Raw genomic sequence first — 17,657 nt, 5'->3', positions numbered from 1 at the left:
AATACTGGGTCCACATATAGGATTGAAATGAATAACGGTGATGAAGTGGATATATTACTGCTTCTTTATCCCAACTATCTGCTATCCTGTCGACATGTTTTGGCTGGTATCCATCGCTCATTTGGGTCGTTTGGCCTTCCTCAGGATTAAATACCCCAAACTTTTTTCCACCCCTTGTATTTAGTCATTATTAAGTGGGTGGAAGTATATTTTCCAACATGCAGTGACCTTACTTGTAAATCCTATGTAAGCACATTCGGAGTGATCCTGAAATGACAAAAATATGAATAATGTTAGCAATCAATGAGACCTAGCTCTGGTTTAAATTGTTTGTACGTCTGCGGGTGGAGAAAAACCATTAGGTTTTATGAAGGCCCTCACGCACCAACCTAGTTGGTGGCATGCTTCATCATCGGGCCCCACCCGAGGTACCGAGTGTACCTCAGATGTGCTTCGATGCCAGATTACTGCGGAGCGGGTTTTTTTTTGTTCCAGAGGCTGCTGTGAGGTTTAAAATACTGTCCTGGGTGTTCCAAAGACTGTTTTGATGGTGGGCCCCACGCAGTCAATAAAAACAAAGGCTATCGGACGTGCACAGTAGACTTATGGCCTCCGACGTCCTGTGCGGTCAAGTAGTTTCAGCCAGGCCTTTTCTTCTACTGGCTTTCGTCAGGACCTTATATGTGTATGGTGTTACAGGGGTTAGTATGAGTTTGTCAGTGCCCTGTGTGTAAAGCACACACTACAGTGCTTATATGGGCAAGAGGTGTTTCCTCTCGAGTTGTACACCTGATTTTAGTGAACAACTCAGCATGGAGCTCAGCTGGGGGCCAGGACCATGTGCACTTGCGTGATGTCGCTGGGCCCGCAATGAACTGTTGTATGGGCAGAGCCTCTAACCTGGGCTTCTATTGGAATTCTATAACGCATATTAGCAAGCCCATTATCGCCAGTTTCCTGCCGCTAAAACGTCAATAGTTTTAACGAGGTTCTTGCTAATATGCCCCCCAGTTTAGGAAAATCCACAATCTGTTTGATATACACCGCACAGCGCCACACAGATATAAGCAAAACAATATTGAAAACAAAATATTAAGGGTGTGACCGTCTCGACATCTCAGTATAACATGCGCCCTCTCTCTCTCACGTGACTCAAAATTGTTCTTTTTACACCCAAACCTGAAAGTAATTCTACTGAAGAACATTTCCCAGGAATAATGCTTTTGGCTTGTGGCCAGTCATCTGTAACCGATGTTGCTAATTTCAGCAATAGCACTGTGAAGGGATGAATAAAAGAGCAAAACATTCTAAACTTGTCTTTCGAATGATCTACAATCAGAACTGGAATTTGGTATTGTAATTTTCACATGAGGACTTGGAACGCCATCAGCTGGCAGTTTTTTGTATTCTATTGTTGTTTACCCACAAGAAAAGAAGATACACAATAAAGCAAGGAAGGGCAGTGTAAGAAATCAGTGTCCACTACGATGGGATTTTTTTTTTTATATCCCCGCCTTGAGAAAAATGAAATAATTAACGTCCAATAAAGCGTTCAGAGCTTCTGCGTCTCATAGTTCTGGGCATTACCATTTCTATAGCAAACACGAATTGAATTTTTATCAGTTATGTTTCGGGGTAGTTAATTACCTAATATATTGTTGTTAAGTCCGTGTGAATAAAAGTTGTTGTCTGCACGTGCAAGCAATAATGGCTGTTAATTTCGCATTGACCCGAACGGCAGGGTTGAGTCAACTAGGCTAGATACACTGTAATCGGGTGTCAAAGGAGGACCAAATTATGCAGCGGATTTTTTTTTTTTTTATAGCGCGAGCTAGACTCGAAGATATCGAGTATCAGAGCTCTTTCATAGAACCAGTTTCGTTACATAAGGACACATTCATTTTTGTTAGGCACGGGGAGATTAGGGGCCAGATGTAGGTAATTAATATTTACCGACTCTTAAATACCGAATTTTACCGATTCGGTATTTAAGAGTAGGTAAATATGAAGGGGGGAGATGTAGGTAATTTGAATTTAAGAATTACCGAATCGGTAGGATTCGGTATTTACCGATTCGGTAAATACCGAATCCTGCAAGGGTGCAGGGGGTGTCACTTTGACACCCTCTAGCTCCCCAAATACAGGCATGTGTGCCATGTGACACACAGAAATGCCCTGTGCCATGTGGGCATGTCTGTGTGCCACATGGCACAGGTGTGCATGCACAGATGTGCATGCACACCTGAATTCGGTATTTTACCACCCAATTGGATTGGGTGGTAAAATACCGATTCTTAAGGGCCTGTGACACTCTTAGGAGTGTCACCTACATGTGGATTTACCGAATCGGTAAAATTACCGATTCAGTATTTTACAGAATCGGTAAATTTACTGAAACGGTAAATTTACCGATTCTGTAAAATGATGGCCCCTACATGCCAAATCCTAAATACCGGTTGGTAACGGCCGAAATCGGCCGTTACCGACCGGTATTTTCTCTCCTACATCTGGCCCTAAGTGATTTGCCCAGAATCACAGGAAATTTGAGCGTCCGGTTCCCAAGCTTCCACGTCGACCGTTTTAGTTCTAAGGTTACATCCTCTCTCCAATGCAGTGGTGGCTAAATTATGTGGCAAAAAATTAACAGTACTGCTTCATGATTTTGTTGTGTTTATACATGTAATCACTGTGTGAGCAATGGTTAAAACCATTAGTACCGTTTTAACACACCAATTAGCAACAGAAACACACCCTGATGAGTTTTTAGTAACTTTTGATCCATTTGAGCAAGAAGCAATGCATCAGATGCTGGTTTATGTGGCAAATACAGCAAATCCATGAATATGAGCCTTAAAATAACTTCATTACAGTGGACTACTGACTATCAATCAGCCGTTTGAAAGTAGCTTGGCTAATTAGTAGGAGGAGGCATGGAACTTTTTTCAAGAACCTCCACCCCAAACAGCCAGTTACTTCGAATAACAGGGTATACTCACGGTTGAGGGGCGGAGTCAATACATGCGCACAGGATCTGCCACTTAATGCAGCAACAGAAAAGGGGCTACAAATGGCAATCATTGGAAGAGTATAATAACTAGAGCTCCCGGTTTTATGCTATTTTTTTTTAAACATTTCCTTCTGTGTTTATTTATATTTCTTTTTTGGCCATCTTATTTGTATTTACCCATATTTATTTTGTGTTTTGCGAATATGTATTTAACGAATAAACACATGCACTCATACTTTTCTGCCTGTCATGTTTTAGACAATGAGCAGCCAAATGTAGCAAACAATGACACCTACAGGTCAATAGCAGCATTATAATACGAACATATGTTAACGTGCGCGGGCATTTATGGAAATCTCAACCTGTTTTTAACTTCCTATGTTATCTATCTGAACTGCTGTTGTCCTGGAAATCTCGAAAAACAGCATAGAGTCGCTCAAATGTTTCATATTTTCCTTCTTTTAAAAATAAATACAGACAGGAAACACAATGTTTTCTGTCTATATTTATCTGTTAAAATCAGTAAAGACAGAAAACTGGGAGCCTTAATAATAACCAACAACAGTAAAAGAAATATGTAATTTGGAAGGCAACTTTTTTTCTTAAAAAGATGGTGACTACATTCACACACAATATATTTCATGAAACTTTAGAGAGGCGAGACAGTCTTTTTAAGAAAGTGGATAACATACACATCCAAACGCCTACATATAACAAGCCTGAAAAGGTCTCAAGCAGGGCCGAACTGGCCTTAGCGGGCACCGGGCATTTTCCCGGTGGGCCGCAATGTTAAGGGCCTTGGCTGCAATATTGGCCGCTGCAACGAAATCGGCAGAAACCGGCTGTGGCAAACAGCTCGACCAAACTCCCAACCCCCCTAGGGGCCAGCGGAGCACTTTGCCAGGGCCAGTTTTGGTTTCCAGTCCGGCCCTGTTCTCAAGTCTACTCATTGTAAGCTATATGATAACCTAGCTGGTATCATAAACAGCAAGAAAAACCCAAGAAACCACCCAAAAATAAAGGGACCCAAATGGTGTCAGTTCCCCTGAGACATCCAGTGGGAAAGCAAGGGTCACAAATGATCTAATTCCTCACAATTCAAGTGGGGAAAATAGTAAAGTAAAGCCAAGCTAACGATTATTGTCAGCGGATTCTTCCACAAGATTTTAAAACAACCACAGACAAATCGATGAATGACTGCGTAGACTGAACCACTGAAAGAACGAGGGTTAAAACAGGTTTCCACCTTTCTGGGAGTTACAAGTTTTGCATTTAAAACTGCAATTTTTTTCCCCGCGCAAATGTTGCCAGGTAAAACCTGTCAAAAAGGTGCAATGGTGAAAATGCGCATAAAAACCAAGCAATTCCACAGATTGTTTTTTTCTGACTTTTAATGCTGCTGCAGTGCCCCCCTTCTCCACCCTGTAAATAACGCTTCCCACTATATTGACACTTCCCGTTGCAGAATTGACAGTGCCTTTTCTCAGCACATCCAATGAAGGCCTGTGTATCAGGGTGTGCTGTATGTCTGAAAAAGAAGAGCATCAAGGGTCAGTGAGTTCAGAAAACAGCACAGTTTTAATAACATAGAAAGAAAACTAGGGGACATATATACAAGCATGGGCATCCGCAGAAATGTTTCCAGGGGGGGGGCAAAATTTTAACTTCATCACCATTCTCCGACATGATAGAGCACAAGTCTTAATTAAAAATTTTTTTAAATCTAATAAGACAAAGAGCTTAAATAAACAAAGAAACCCATAGGGGGAAGAGAAAAATCTTGTGAGGCGCCACAGCAACTACCATAACACAGAGGGAAAAACTAAAAATGGCAAGAAAAAACAAAAAAATTCTATATCAGGTTGATGTGGTTCTAGAGCATGGGTACTCACAAACTTTCTCTCGGGGGGGGGGCAAATTTACAGTGTCGTTTGTGGCCGAGGGCTGCACCGGTGGGGGCGGGGTCATTGGGGCAGGGGGTTGGGGCTAGAGCAACAAAAAAACTATGACCATGAGGTTGAACACATGCCCCTGCAGCGGACGCCTTCATCCACTGAGCCACCAGACCAAGCATACACACATCTCTCTCTATCTCTCTCTCTCTCTCTCTCCTACCTCTCTCTCTTCTACCTCTCCCTATCTCTCTCTCTCTCCCTCTCTCCCTCTCTGTCTCCCTCCCTCTATCTATCTCTCTTCTCTCCCTCTATCTATCTGTCTCCCTCGCTCTATTCATCTCTCTTCTCTCCCTCTCTCCGTCTCCCTCCCACTCCCACTCTCTCTCTCTGTCTCCCTCCCTCTATCTATCTCTCTTCTCTCCCTCTCTCTGTCTCCCTCCCCTCTCTCTCTGTCTCTCTCCCTGTCTCTCTCCCTCTCTCTGTCTCCCTCCCTTTCTCTCTGTCTCCCTCCCTTTCTCTCTGTCTCCCTCTTTGTCTGTCTCCGTCTCCCTCCATCTGTCTCCCTCTCTCTGTCTCCCTCTCTGTCGCCCTCTCTCTCTCTGTCTCTCTCTGTCTCTCTCTCTCTGTCTCCCTCCCTCTGTCTCCCTCCCTCTCCCTCCCTCTATCACCCTCTGTCTCCCTCCCTCTCTAATTATCCCTCAGTCTCCCTCTCTGTCTGTCTTAGTCCCTGCCGCTGTCTGTCCCTGTCTCGGTCTGTCCCTGTTTCCCTCCCTCTGTCTCCCTCTCAGTTTCTCTCTGCCTGTCTGCCCCTGTCTCTGCCTCCATCTCTCTCTGTCTGTCTCTGTCTCTATCTCTATCTGTCTCCTTCCCTCCCTCCCTCTCGCTCTCCCTCTCACTCACCCTGTCTGTCTCCCTCTCTCTCTGTCTCCCTCTCTCTGTCTCCCTCTGTCTGTCTCCCTCCCTGTGCCTCCCTCCCTCTGTCTCTCTCCCTCTGTCTCCCTCCCTGTCTCCCTCTCTCTCCGTCTCCCTCTCTTTCCCTCTCACTCTGTCTCCCTCCCACTATCTGTCTCTCTCCCTCTGTCTCCCTCTATCTGTCTCCGTCTGTCTCCCTCCCTTCGTCGCCCCCCTCCCTCTGTCTGTCGCCCTCTGTCTCCCTCCGTCAGAAGCCATTCATTTATTTCAGGATCTATTCATAAAATATAATCCTAGTACATTAATAAATCACTGGATGCATTTTTCATAATCCTTCACCAATCCTTCACCTATCAAAGTGTTTTCCGTTAAAGAAGAGCAGATCTGATCAACTAATTGGTCTTTTTAATTAGAGAAAACGGCCCGAAAGAACAAAAGGAAGGTGACTTGGAAGGCTCTGGCCTGCTTCTGTGTAAGAATGCTGTGCGGTCCGTGCATTGCCCACACATCTGAACCATTGTGGATGCTGCCATTGCTGTGAAGCCTGCCAGTGAATCCCCCCTCACCCCACCGCTTGCTGCAGGCACGTAACATGGCCACTTCAAGAGCGTTCTCTTGGGGCACATGCATCAAGCATTTTTGGAGTCGCAAACGGTGCGATTCCTTAAAATCGGCCGTTTGCGATTCCAAAAATGCTTTTTGGAATGCATCAAGCATTTTTAGAAATCACAACATTTTTGCGATTTCTAAAAATGCGATTGTTTTTAAGAAATCGCAAATTTGCGATTTCTTAAAAGCAATGCATGATTACTTTCATAATTGCGAATTCGCAATTAGGGTGTCAAATTTACCGAGTGGTTGAACCACTCGGTAAATTTGCAAAAAGTGTTAAAAACGCTGCAAAAGCATTTTTTACACATTCATGTTACGGACACACATGTCCTTAGGACATGTGTGTGTGCAACATGATGCGAAAACAACATTTCATGGGTGCAGGGGGGGGTCATTTGAACCCCCCTCTCCACCCTTGAAATGCAATCAGGATTTGCGATTAGCAAAGTGCGAATTCGCAATTCCCATTCATTCCTATGGGCATTTCAGCCCATAGGAATGAATGGGAATTGCGAATTCACACTTTGGTAATCGCATAATATTTGAGAATCGGTAAAAATTGCGATTTTTACCGATTCTCAAATATTTTTAGAAAATGTACATGCATCCCATTTTGCATTTCCTAATTTGCAATTCCCCAAAAATCGCAAATTAGGAAGTGCAAAATGAAACAATGATGCATGTGGGCCCTTGTTCCATCAGGTCTGCGTTTCTGCACACTGCATCCTGCCACAGCACCATGGACGTCATATTGGGGTCACCAGGGGCCGCGGCTGTGACCCCTGGCTCGTGCCTTTCAACCCATAACACTGCCTTTGTGACACCTGGCCCGACAGATCACAAAGAGTGAGGGAGGGAAACAGACAGACAGGGAGTCTTTAAAAGACCATTTACTTGTTAATGGGCTAAGTTGTGAATCGCAGCACTGCTGCATTGGTGTCAGCTGACACTATTTAATAAAAAAAAAACACAGGTAGGATGTCTGCACTGCAAGGCACCTTAAAGGCAGAGGGCCCATTGTCATTCTTTATGTGATGCTCAGGAGCTAACAGAATGACAATGGGCCACGCCACAGTCTGCAGGAGATTCGGAAGGGGTTTAGAGTTCAGAGAAAAGTGTGAGAGGCCCCAAGTGAGAGAACGTTTCAACTCCTGGGGCTTCTCGCACTAGAACAGCACAGCCTGCTGTAATTACCACATTGTCACTGGGCCAGCACAGGACAGACCGGCGATCCAGGGGGGGCAAGCGACCCCCCTTGCCCCCCCCCCTGCGGACGCCCATGTATACAAGGGAAGTGGCGCAGTGAGGCGTTAGCATTTCTGTCTTAATGCCTCACTCCGTCACTTCAGAAACGCAGGGCTGCACCATATTTACAAGAATATGGTGCGGCCCTGCGTTTCACCCTGCGCTGGCGCTACACTTATCAGCTTAGCGCCAACACCTTGCACCCTAGTGCAAGGGTGTCTGCGTGCATGGGAAGATTGTTTACATGCAGGAAGGTTCTCCTTCCTGCACATTACCAATCTTTAAATGCCGCTTTGTAACTTCTATGTGTGCTGCTTAATGCAGCACTCACAAAAGTTGCAAAACAGCATTTAAAAAAATGCTTGTTTATGTCCAGGAAGGGGAACCTTCCTGGACATTAACAATATTTGGCCTTTGACTGTTTTCATGTGTGCTGCACAATGCAGCACACATGAACATAGCAAAAACTAGGAAAAATGAAATATTGCTCTTTGTTGCGCCAGGGTAAGACCAGGGGGCATATGTATAAGGCCTTATCGCCATCACAACTTCACTTTCAGTGAAATTGTGATGGCGACAGGGGCCTTGCCTTATTTACAAGGCAGTGTTAAGCCACTTAATGTGGCTTTACGCCGCCTTGTAAATAAGGCTCCCTTTCACGCTATGCTTAGCATGAAAGGGGAGGGCAATGGGTGTTGCTATGGGTGTTTGACCGCAACACCCATTAATTCTGATGCTGCCTCCTATTTACAAGGGAGGCATAAATAGGAGGCAGCGCCAGAATAAAGACCAGGAGAAAATCTGGAGAATTGTTTCATTTCTTCTCGTTTTTTCTTTTTCATGTGTACTGCGTCGTACAGCACACATGCAAACAGTGAAAGGCCAACAATTGTTTCTGTACAGGAAGGTCCCCCTTCCTGCACATAAACAAGAATTTTTTGAAAATGCTGGTTTACAACTTTTGTGTGTGCTTCCTTAAGCAGCACACATAAACGTTACAAGGCGGCATTTAAAGATTGTTTATGTGCAGGAAGGGGCACCTTCCTGCACATAAACAATCTTCCCCTGCAAGCGGACAGCCTTGCAATATGAAGCAAGGGTGTCTGCGTTGGCGCTAGGCTGTAAAGTGTAGTGCCAGCGCATGAGGAAACGCAGGGCTGCACCACATTCTTGTAAATATGGTGAAGCCCTGCGTTTCTGAAGTGATGGAATGAGGCGCTAAGCAAGGAAGGCTAAGGCCTCACTCCGCCACTTCTCTTGTACATATGCCCCCAGGTTTTCCCTGGTCTTAATTCTGGCGCTGCCTCCTATTTACGTCTTCCTTGTAAATAGAAGGCAGCATCAGATTAAATGGGTGTTGCGGTGGAACGCCCACAGCGACACCCATTGCCCTCCTCTTAAACGCTAAGCAGAGCGTGAAAATTGGCCTTCTTTTCAAAGCATCGTTACACCACAATGCTTCCTTGTAAATAAGGCAAGGCCCCTATCGCCATCACAACGTCACTGTAAATATGCCCCTAGGTTGCTTATGACCTCCAGGGGAACAGACAAAAGTTCATCTGTGGCTGAATTACATCCTAGGGATCCTAACATGTGTCAGCAAGACAACAGCCACAACAGCAGTTCTCTCCTAGCACGAAGAAAAAGCAAAAACAGGCTTCATCTTGGAAAGAAACATGACTATGAGTGACACCGCAAGGCAACTAACAGCAATGCAGCTCTTGCTGAAACAGGGGCGCCTCCTTGTACACACCTCTGTCAGCCGCACCTGAAGATTTCAGATCTTGGAAAGAAATCCTGCCAAAAATACAGGAGAGAAAAAGGTCAACAACCCTAACTTCCATAATTATAAATGTGAGAATATTTAACTTTGTTTTGTGACTGTAACGGATCATCGTGTTAGCCCTAAAGGACCAAACCTGTAATGTAGTAGAAAACAACTTTTTAGGTCTGCCCTAGAGACAGTTTAGGATACCTCAACAGCCTCATGTAAAAAAAAAATTAAACATATGCATTTATTCATAGCCGGATGGTTTTGAGCCGGCTATCTTCACCCACTGGTCTGTTAACTTGTTGCCATTTACATTTTGCTTCAATATATCACAGCATACAGCATGGGGTAATAAGGTCAAGCCACTCTAGCCACTGCCTCACTTGCAATTTGAATGACAACATTTTACTGATAAATTGTGCCCATCCAGCTATAAAGCAGTGCAATTCTGTGCCAATGCCAGCGGGTTAATCTTTGTTGTTTGACTTTGCCAATTTTTTTAGAAGGCCCAGTAGCTGTCTATGGGCCACATGTGTCAACCAATTTTGCATTCAAAAACGGGACAATTCGCAGAATCGTCCTGTTTGCGAACGCAAAAAAGGCTTTTTACATGTATGAAAACCTATTTTGCGATTCGGTAACCTGTTACCGAATCGCAAAATGGGTTTACGATTCGGTATTTGGAAGAGGCATGTTTAGGGCGTCCCTTCCAAATAGTGAATCCTAATTGTATGTTTGAACATTTTGTGATCGTGAATGAGCTCGCAAAGCATTTCATTTTACCACCTACTTCAAGTAGGTGGTAACCCATTTGCAAATGGGAAGGTGTCCCCCCAAGGGAGCCCTCCCCCTTTGTGAATGGTTGTAAAAAGTTTTTTTATTACCAGGGGACCACTGCCTGTTCTTAAAAACTGAAAAGAAAAAGTTGAATTTGTTATTTTTAAAATCAACCCGTTTTCCTTGAAGGAAAACAAATTGCATTTGAAAAAAAAACTGCTTTATTTAAAAGCAATCACGGACATGGTGGTCTTCTGACCTCAATTAGATATTACATTATTTAGAGCATATCATAACTCAACAGCTCAATGTGATGAATCCCATATATGATACAACAAAAGCAACAGACTTATTTCTTACCAAGCAATTTAATTCATTGCTAATCCAATAGATATTTTTCATAATTCATAAAAACTATTTCTGAATATTAATTCAGTACTGTCAAAAATCACATTAGTACAAGAAATTGATTAAAGGTGAATATGCCCAAGAGGGGACGTTCAAAGGTAGACGTGATAAGGAATGATATAAGTGTTTAGAGGACATATAGAAAGAATCAGAAAATTGTGACAAGGAGTAGATTACAATCTTTACAATGGAGAAAAAATCGGTTTCGGAATCACCGCCCAAATAAACTCTAAGCCATAATATTATTATTTTTTATTTTTTTTTATTTTTGGAAACCTTTATTGCACAGTATCCGAAAACAAGTACGGGCCTACAACCATCCGGCCGGCCTCGACATCTTTTGAAGCACATTAGCAAGCAATATGGCAACTCAGTAGCATCTCATGTTAAAATACAAGCAGCCTGGGTTACACTGGAAATACGTGCACTACCGAGAAGAAGGAGAATTTAAGGTTTAATTTTGCGGTTTTTGTAAAGCATATTGAAATATTAAACGCTAGAAAGGATCAGAGTTCACACAATCCGTCCAAAACAGAAGTGGGCGACGTCCATCAAAGAAAAAGCAAGCAGTAAAACAGAATCAAAATGGCGGCACAATGATATCATATAAGGATTGATAATCGCATAGCATGTTGCGTGCCGGACACCACCCACCCCACTTCGACTCATTTCATTGACCCAAGGAAAAAGGAAAGGAATTGGAGAAAAAGTGAGAAAAAATAAGGCCCATAGAAACTGAAACGGACAAAAATAAAATCCCCCACCCCTACCCCCCACCCTACACGCATGCAGAGGCTACGGCCTACCCCCCCCCTAGCAGTGTGCCTGTCGCCCAAAAAAGAGTTCCCGAAATAAAGAAAGAAGAGAAAGGAGGAAAAAGGTATACCTGTAAAACCGGAGGAGGGCCAAACTTATGTGTCCGAAAACAACCAAACTGTATATCCTCGGCCGCCCCACCCCCGACCCCGAATTGAAATATAACCAACGTCCGGCTCCCCCGTCTACCCAGCACAAGCCCAGGAGAGCAATCCACAAGAAGTAAAAGGGAAAAACATCTTCAACCTTGTCCCTGTCGGTCCAATGTGCCGATGAGGTGCAATAGCAAAACAGCCTTCCAGAGTAGGGTAGACAGTCGCAAGGACCACAACAGGACAAGGCGCTGTCCACCAATATCCGACCAACTCAAAGCCATGTGGTCCAAGAGTGTACAAAGAGGGGCAGTGCACCGCAGCAATCCTCCAAAGTCAAACCACCGAAGCGACAGCAGCATGCCCAGGACACAATAGAAAGAATCGCCAGCAAATCCCGAAGAGGGTGCAAAACATGGCGCCCAGAGGCGATTCCCCAGCCGTTGTAACCGACCAGGAGTCCCATACCTCTTCACAGCTGTAGCAGACAGGGTCGCGGCGGTAACCAGGTCTCGCACCCCAAGCGCCTCCATGCACCTCTGGATAGGCAGCTCACCATAATCGAGCCCAGGGTGTGGCGAAGCGCTCTGCAGACAGATGCTAGCTCGACCAGTAGAGGATAGCATGGGCACAATGGCATCTAGGCGGCTCCCCAGGTCAAGGGCGTTGTCCCTCAAATCAGCTCGCAAGGTAGCCAGGGCGCCGAGAATATCTCCGAGTTTTAAGGGCAGCTCAGGAGAGGAGGATGCTGTATCTCCATGCACACGGGGCTCGAAGACGTGTGGCAGTCCTCAAGCCCCTCCACCGACATCCCCTTTCCGCAGCCCGTCATCCCATCGGTGCCCCGACAAACACAGCCAGGTCTTGGGGACAGGGGCAGCACATACTGACGCTACACACGATTGTAGTGCAGCGTCGACCGTTGTAAGCACCCTCAGCAGCAGGTCGGGCCGTCAGTTGCAAGTAGAGAGCGCTCGGCTCAAAATGGCCCCCTCCACAACACCCGAGAATGAAAAGCTTGCAGAATCATCCAGGGGGAAGGATACAAAAGTATCACTGGTAGCCGCGATATCAAGCAAGCGCAGAGATGAAAGGGATTGAGTGTCACACTGTTGCGGAGAACTCGGTGCAGCAGCCGCTCTCCGCCGGCCGACTCCGCCCTGCCTTCAGTAGCCGCTGTTATCGTAGCCGGGGCCGGCCGCCCCTGAGAACAAAGACCCGGTCGCCGCCATTGATCAGCAGAGAGGAGACAAGGACGTTTTGCCACTAATGTCGCAGGGAGCACGCCGGGGAGCACACCGTTGGGTGCAGCATTGCTTCCCAAGTCCAATACCACGACGAGAGTACAGGATAGGTTGCAGGATAAGTGGCGGTACGGAAGGAAAACAAGCGGGCCGGCGGAGCCGAGGGTTTAGGCGGCCATCATGGTTGCAGGCTAGGCTCCTCCCCAAGCCATAATATTATTCATATGCAATTTCATCAATGCAAAATGGACATAAATTCCAAATTGAGCACATCAAGTTGGGGGGTGAATCAAGGTAAATGTAAATGTAAATGTATTGGCATTTATATAGCGCACTACTTACCCGTAGGGTCCCAAGGCGCTTCGACCGCTGCGAAACCCTTCCTGGCTTCCCTGAGAGATGGTCCCTTAATGGGTATCTCCAGGGTGAGACCAGGCATCCCCGGCGGTCTGGTGGGGCCGTTAGTGAAGATGAGGCAAGCTAATGCCCAGAGTTGCCGAGTGTGATCGCTGATCAGAGTGGGCACCGAGGCGAGAGAATTATCGAGTCCGCTGACCCTGGTCCAGAAACCTGCCGCGCCGGGAATCGAACCCTGGTCCCGGGCCGTCCTCTGCTCTCGGGTCTGCCGCCTCTAACCAGTGAGCCACACTACTTCAAGGTCCAGGTGAGATCAAAAATTGGGCGTCGACGTTTCGACTCGTCTGGTGGCCCAAGTATAACACTGAAAAGGAGTTCTCCATAAATTCTGTTATCAATTGCAACACTACCTACACTGTGTATATTATTGTATGCGCATGCAACAAAATATATGTGGGCAGTAGTATTAGAAACCTTAAAACCTGCATTCAGGAGCACGTGAGAGCCATACGAAATAGAGATGACAGATATCCTGTGTCTATGCACATTCAGGAAAACCACCCGCATCAATCTAATATCTGTTTTTTTGGCATAGATCATGTTCAACCCCCAACAAGAGGTGGAGACAGAATTAAGATGCTTAGACAAAGGGAAGCGGTATGGATTTGTCGGCTTCGTAGCATTACAAAGGGACTTAACATCAACAATGAGTTATACCATTTTCTGTAATAATACCTGTCCTCTAGTATACACTCTGTTGATGAAATTTAGTCCTCTCGTATGTTTCCAGATAAATGAATGAGTTTTGGAATTGTATAAATATATGTACCATCGTTCAGTGTTATACAAAATTTATCTGTAAATAATCTTTATGGATGTATTCCGATAGTCCAGTTGTTCATTATTGTTATACTAAGTGTTTTCTGTACATGATAAAACAATTACGAGACATTGTCTCCCTAAAACAAGCTTGCATGATCATTCATAATTAATATTGTGGATCTAAGAATAGAATGTATCTTACATTGGCTCTAGCAAATACTGTGTCCCAAGTCATCGAGTGAGAAGGTGGCTTAACAATGAGCCATTCCTTGGTATCTGACATGGGCTCTAGCAAATATTGTTACTCAAATTATTGAGTCAGAATGTGTTTTAACAATGAGCCATTCCTTGGTATCTGACATTGGCCCTAGTAAACATTGTCACCCAAATCATTTAATAATAATGTGTTCTAATAATGAGCCATTCCGTGATGCCCAATATGCTTTGTAAATAACTCACCAACCAGCATAAAAGGTCACAATGGATTAGAACTTCTTAATATAAAATGCCGTAAACCAATAAAATAAACCAGAGTAGAATGAATTTTTATTAAACCGTAAAGAACATACAGAAATTACCATGTCGATATATTATTTCTAGTGTATTGCCCTGATTGTTTTCCGACCTAAAATGGCACGCTAAAAAGCACATATCGGATATAATTGTTGTCCGTTTTTTGTTTCCCTCGATAACGTCTAATGCTAGCTGCCAACCTCTGAAACCTTGTTTTACGAGGTGTGTAATACCCAGAAAATAATAAGTATCCGTTCTTTTGACGATTCTTAACAGGCATCGCATCCCAGTCCGTTACGCATGAATTAATTACGGAACTATATATTATTAATTAGTGACCTTAAAAAATAATAGATGGTGAAGGAGAGTGTAGGATCCAGCCAGACCCCCAAGTTCTTAACTTCGGCAGCTGGGATGGGAGTCACCCCCAATTCTGGAGGCCACCACTGGTCTCCCCAGAGCTCCGCCTGTTTTCCTAAAATCAGGACCTCGGTTTTTTTGGCATTTAACTGCAGACAGTTAGTTCGCATCCAATTTGCCACGGCTATGAGTCCTGCACGGAATCTGGGAGCGTTCACCTCGGGATCACCGCTGAGTGTCACCGCCAGCTGCGTGTCGTCGGCATACAATGTCATGGTTAGGCCACATTGTATGACGACTGCAGCCAGCGGTTTCACATATAGGTTGAACAGAGTAGGGCTCAACGCAGAGCCCTGCGGAACCCCCAGCCCCAGAGGATGGAAAGAGGACTGACCAGGTGGAATAGCCACTTTAAAAAACCGGTCCGAGAGGAAAGAGCGAAACCATTGGAGAGCAGACCCCTCAATTCCCACTTCCTCCAACCGCCGGATCAGAATGTCGTGAGACACCGTGTCAAACGCGGCGCTCAGATCTAACAGAAGGAGCGCCGCTGTTTGCCCAGCATCTAGCACCGTTCGCAAGTGCTCGGTCATAAAGAGCAGTGCAGTTTCGGTGCTGTGTTGTGCACGAAAACCATTCTGGATCTCGTCTAGAATGTTATTACGAGAAAGGTGGGCGGACAAGATGGAGTTCACGTGTGCCTCAGTAACCTTAGCGGTCCAGGGCAGAAGGGAGATGGTACGGTAGTTTTCTGGTAATAGGGGGTCAAGGTTAGGCTTCTTTAAAATTGGGCTGACCACTGCCTGCTTCCAGGAAGAGGGGACCACACCCGATGTGAGCGATAAATTGATCAGATCCAATATAGGCTCACGACATAGGGGAGGAAGAAGTTTGAATAACTCTGGCTTCAGCGGATCTAATGGAGAGCCGGATTTAATTTTGAGGCTCAGAGTATCGAAAACCTCGTCAGACATTACTGGCAGGGAGGAAAGGGTTTCATGAACCGTAGCCATCACACCAGTTTGCTCAGCACCGGGCACAGATGACGTAAATCCTCGATAGATTGCCTGCACTTTCTCCACGAAAAAGGATGCCAGACTTTCACAGTGAGAGTCCGTGCAGATTTCCACCGAGGTGGCCCGTTTCCCCATAAGGTCTTTGAGAACCTTAAAGATTAATTTAGATGGGTTGGGGCTATTCTGAAACTCGAAAGCATAGTGTGCGGCCCGGGTTTGACAGATTGTCCTGTGATAGATCTTAAGCTGGGCAAAATACAAAGATTTCAAGGTGGGATCAAAGGATCTCTCCACGCCCTCTCAGCTCGCCGGCACGTTCTCTTAAGCTCGGCAAGAGTATCATTATACCATGGGCTGGGAACTTTATCATGGCATTTTGACCAGCGCATCGGTATAAGAGAGTCAAGGGCGGCTAGGACCCAGTTACGAAACTGCTCATATCCTTGTTCCACATTCAGCAGATTGCCCAGGGGCTGCGCCTCCAAGATCTTAAAAAACTCCTCCAGTTTGAGCTTATGCCAATTTCTTTTAAGGATCAGTCTGTCCACAGGTTTAAATTGTGGGTCAAATATAGGGCATGAAACTTTAACCAACAGATGATCAGTCCAGCCTACCACCATCGGGTCAAAAGCCGTAGCCTGCTCCAGTGTAGTAAAGAAGGGGTCAAGGATATGACCTCCTATGTGGGTAGGGGAGGTAACTAGTTGGTTCAATTGCATGGCTTCAAGGTCCGCTAGGAAGGTATTAATAGGTTCTGATGACCTCTGATCAAGATGGATATTGAGGTCGCCTACGATGTTAAAATTAGCACATCTTGGAGCTAAGGAGCTGACCAGGTCAGCAAGAGCAGCCTTGAAGACAGTGTCGTTCCCTGGCGGGCGGTAAATGAGCATACCGCTAAGAGTAAACTGATGACTGAAGGCTACCTTAAAAGAAGCGCTCTCACACGCTGGTAAGTCAAGAGCTTTCCATTCAGCCGGGAAGCAAGATTTTATCACCATAGCTATGCCACCCCCTCTAGAAGTGCGGTTAAGAGTGAACACTGTGTAGTTGGAAGGGAATGCCAGATTGATTATTGCAGTGTCCGCATCCTGAAGCCAAGTCTCAGTGATGAAGATGAGGTCAGGAGAGTCCTTTTCGATCATATCACGTAAGGACTGATGGTGCTTGACCAGCGATCTCACGTTCAGACTCCATATGCTAAGTACACGCTCAGAAATATTAGTACGTGTACTTGGGGCATTCCTTTCCACAAAGCGCACCCCAGAGGGGGTATCAAGTGACAAACTGCCTAGGCACAGTCATAAGGGCCCGACAGCGGGTGCACAGGATCATGACCACACACCGAGAGCCTCTCTCTAATAGAAAGAAGAGCGGCGCGATTGTACCTGAGCGGCAAAGTATTCTGCATGGTGGTATGATGACTAAGTGCCAGAGTCCCGGCCCCGCTCACGCTTCCTCGACGCGGACGAGCGCAGACGGGCAGGACTCTGGCACGACTCCGGCTAAGCGACGGCATCCCACTGCGCGGTCCCGCTGCGCGGGAGAGGACGACTTTAAGTAGGCGTCGCAATAAAGAGCTCGAGCGTCGGGACGCTCCAAGATGGCGCCCGCCTAAATTTCCACTCACCCAAGCCAAGATGGCGCCCACAAGAGTCCAACCCCGGGACCCGGACCCGCCAAACAGCGGTGCGCTTTCGAAAATTAAGTGCAAGTAAGGGGACGAGTGCCCAGGCAGAGTAGTGGTAAAAACAGGGGAGAATCCAAACAAAATAACGAAAATGCAAGAAAGGTAAATTTAAAAACACAG

At 45.7% G+C, this 17,657-nt stretch overlaps 1 pseudogene; it reads right to left on the bottom strand.

Annotated features, from left to right (window-relative positions):
• Window positions 1-229: 229 nt before the first annotated feature.
• LOC147690177 (uncharacterized) lies at window positions 230-17,258 on the bottom strand (annotated as a pseudogene).
• Between the last annotated feature and the right edge of the window lie 399 nt (window positions 17,259-17,657).

The sequence above is a fragment of the Lissotriton vulgaris genome, chromosome 9 (assembly GCF_964263255.1).
Source record: "Lissotriton vulgaris chromosome 9, aLisVul1.2, whole genome shotgun sequence".
NCBI classification, from domain to species: Eukaryota; Metazoa; Chordata; class Amphibia; order Caudata; family Salamandridae; genus Lissotriton; species Lissotriton vulgaris.
This window is presented reverse-complemented; position numbering and strand designations above follow the sequence as displayed.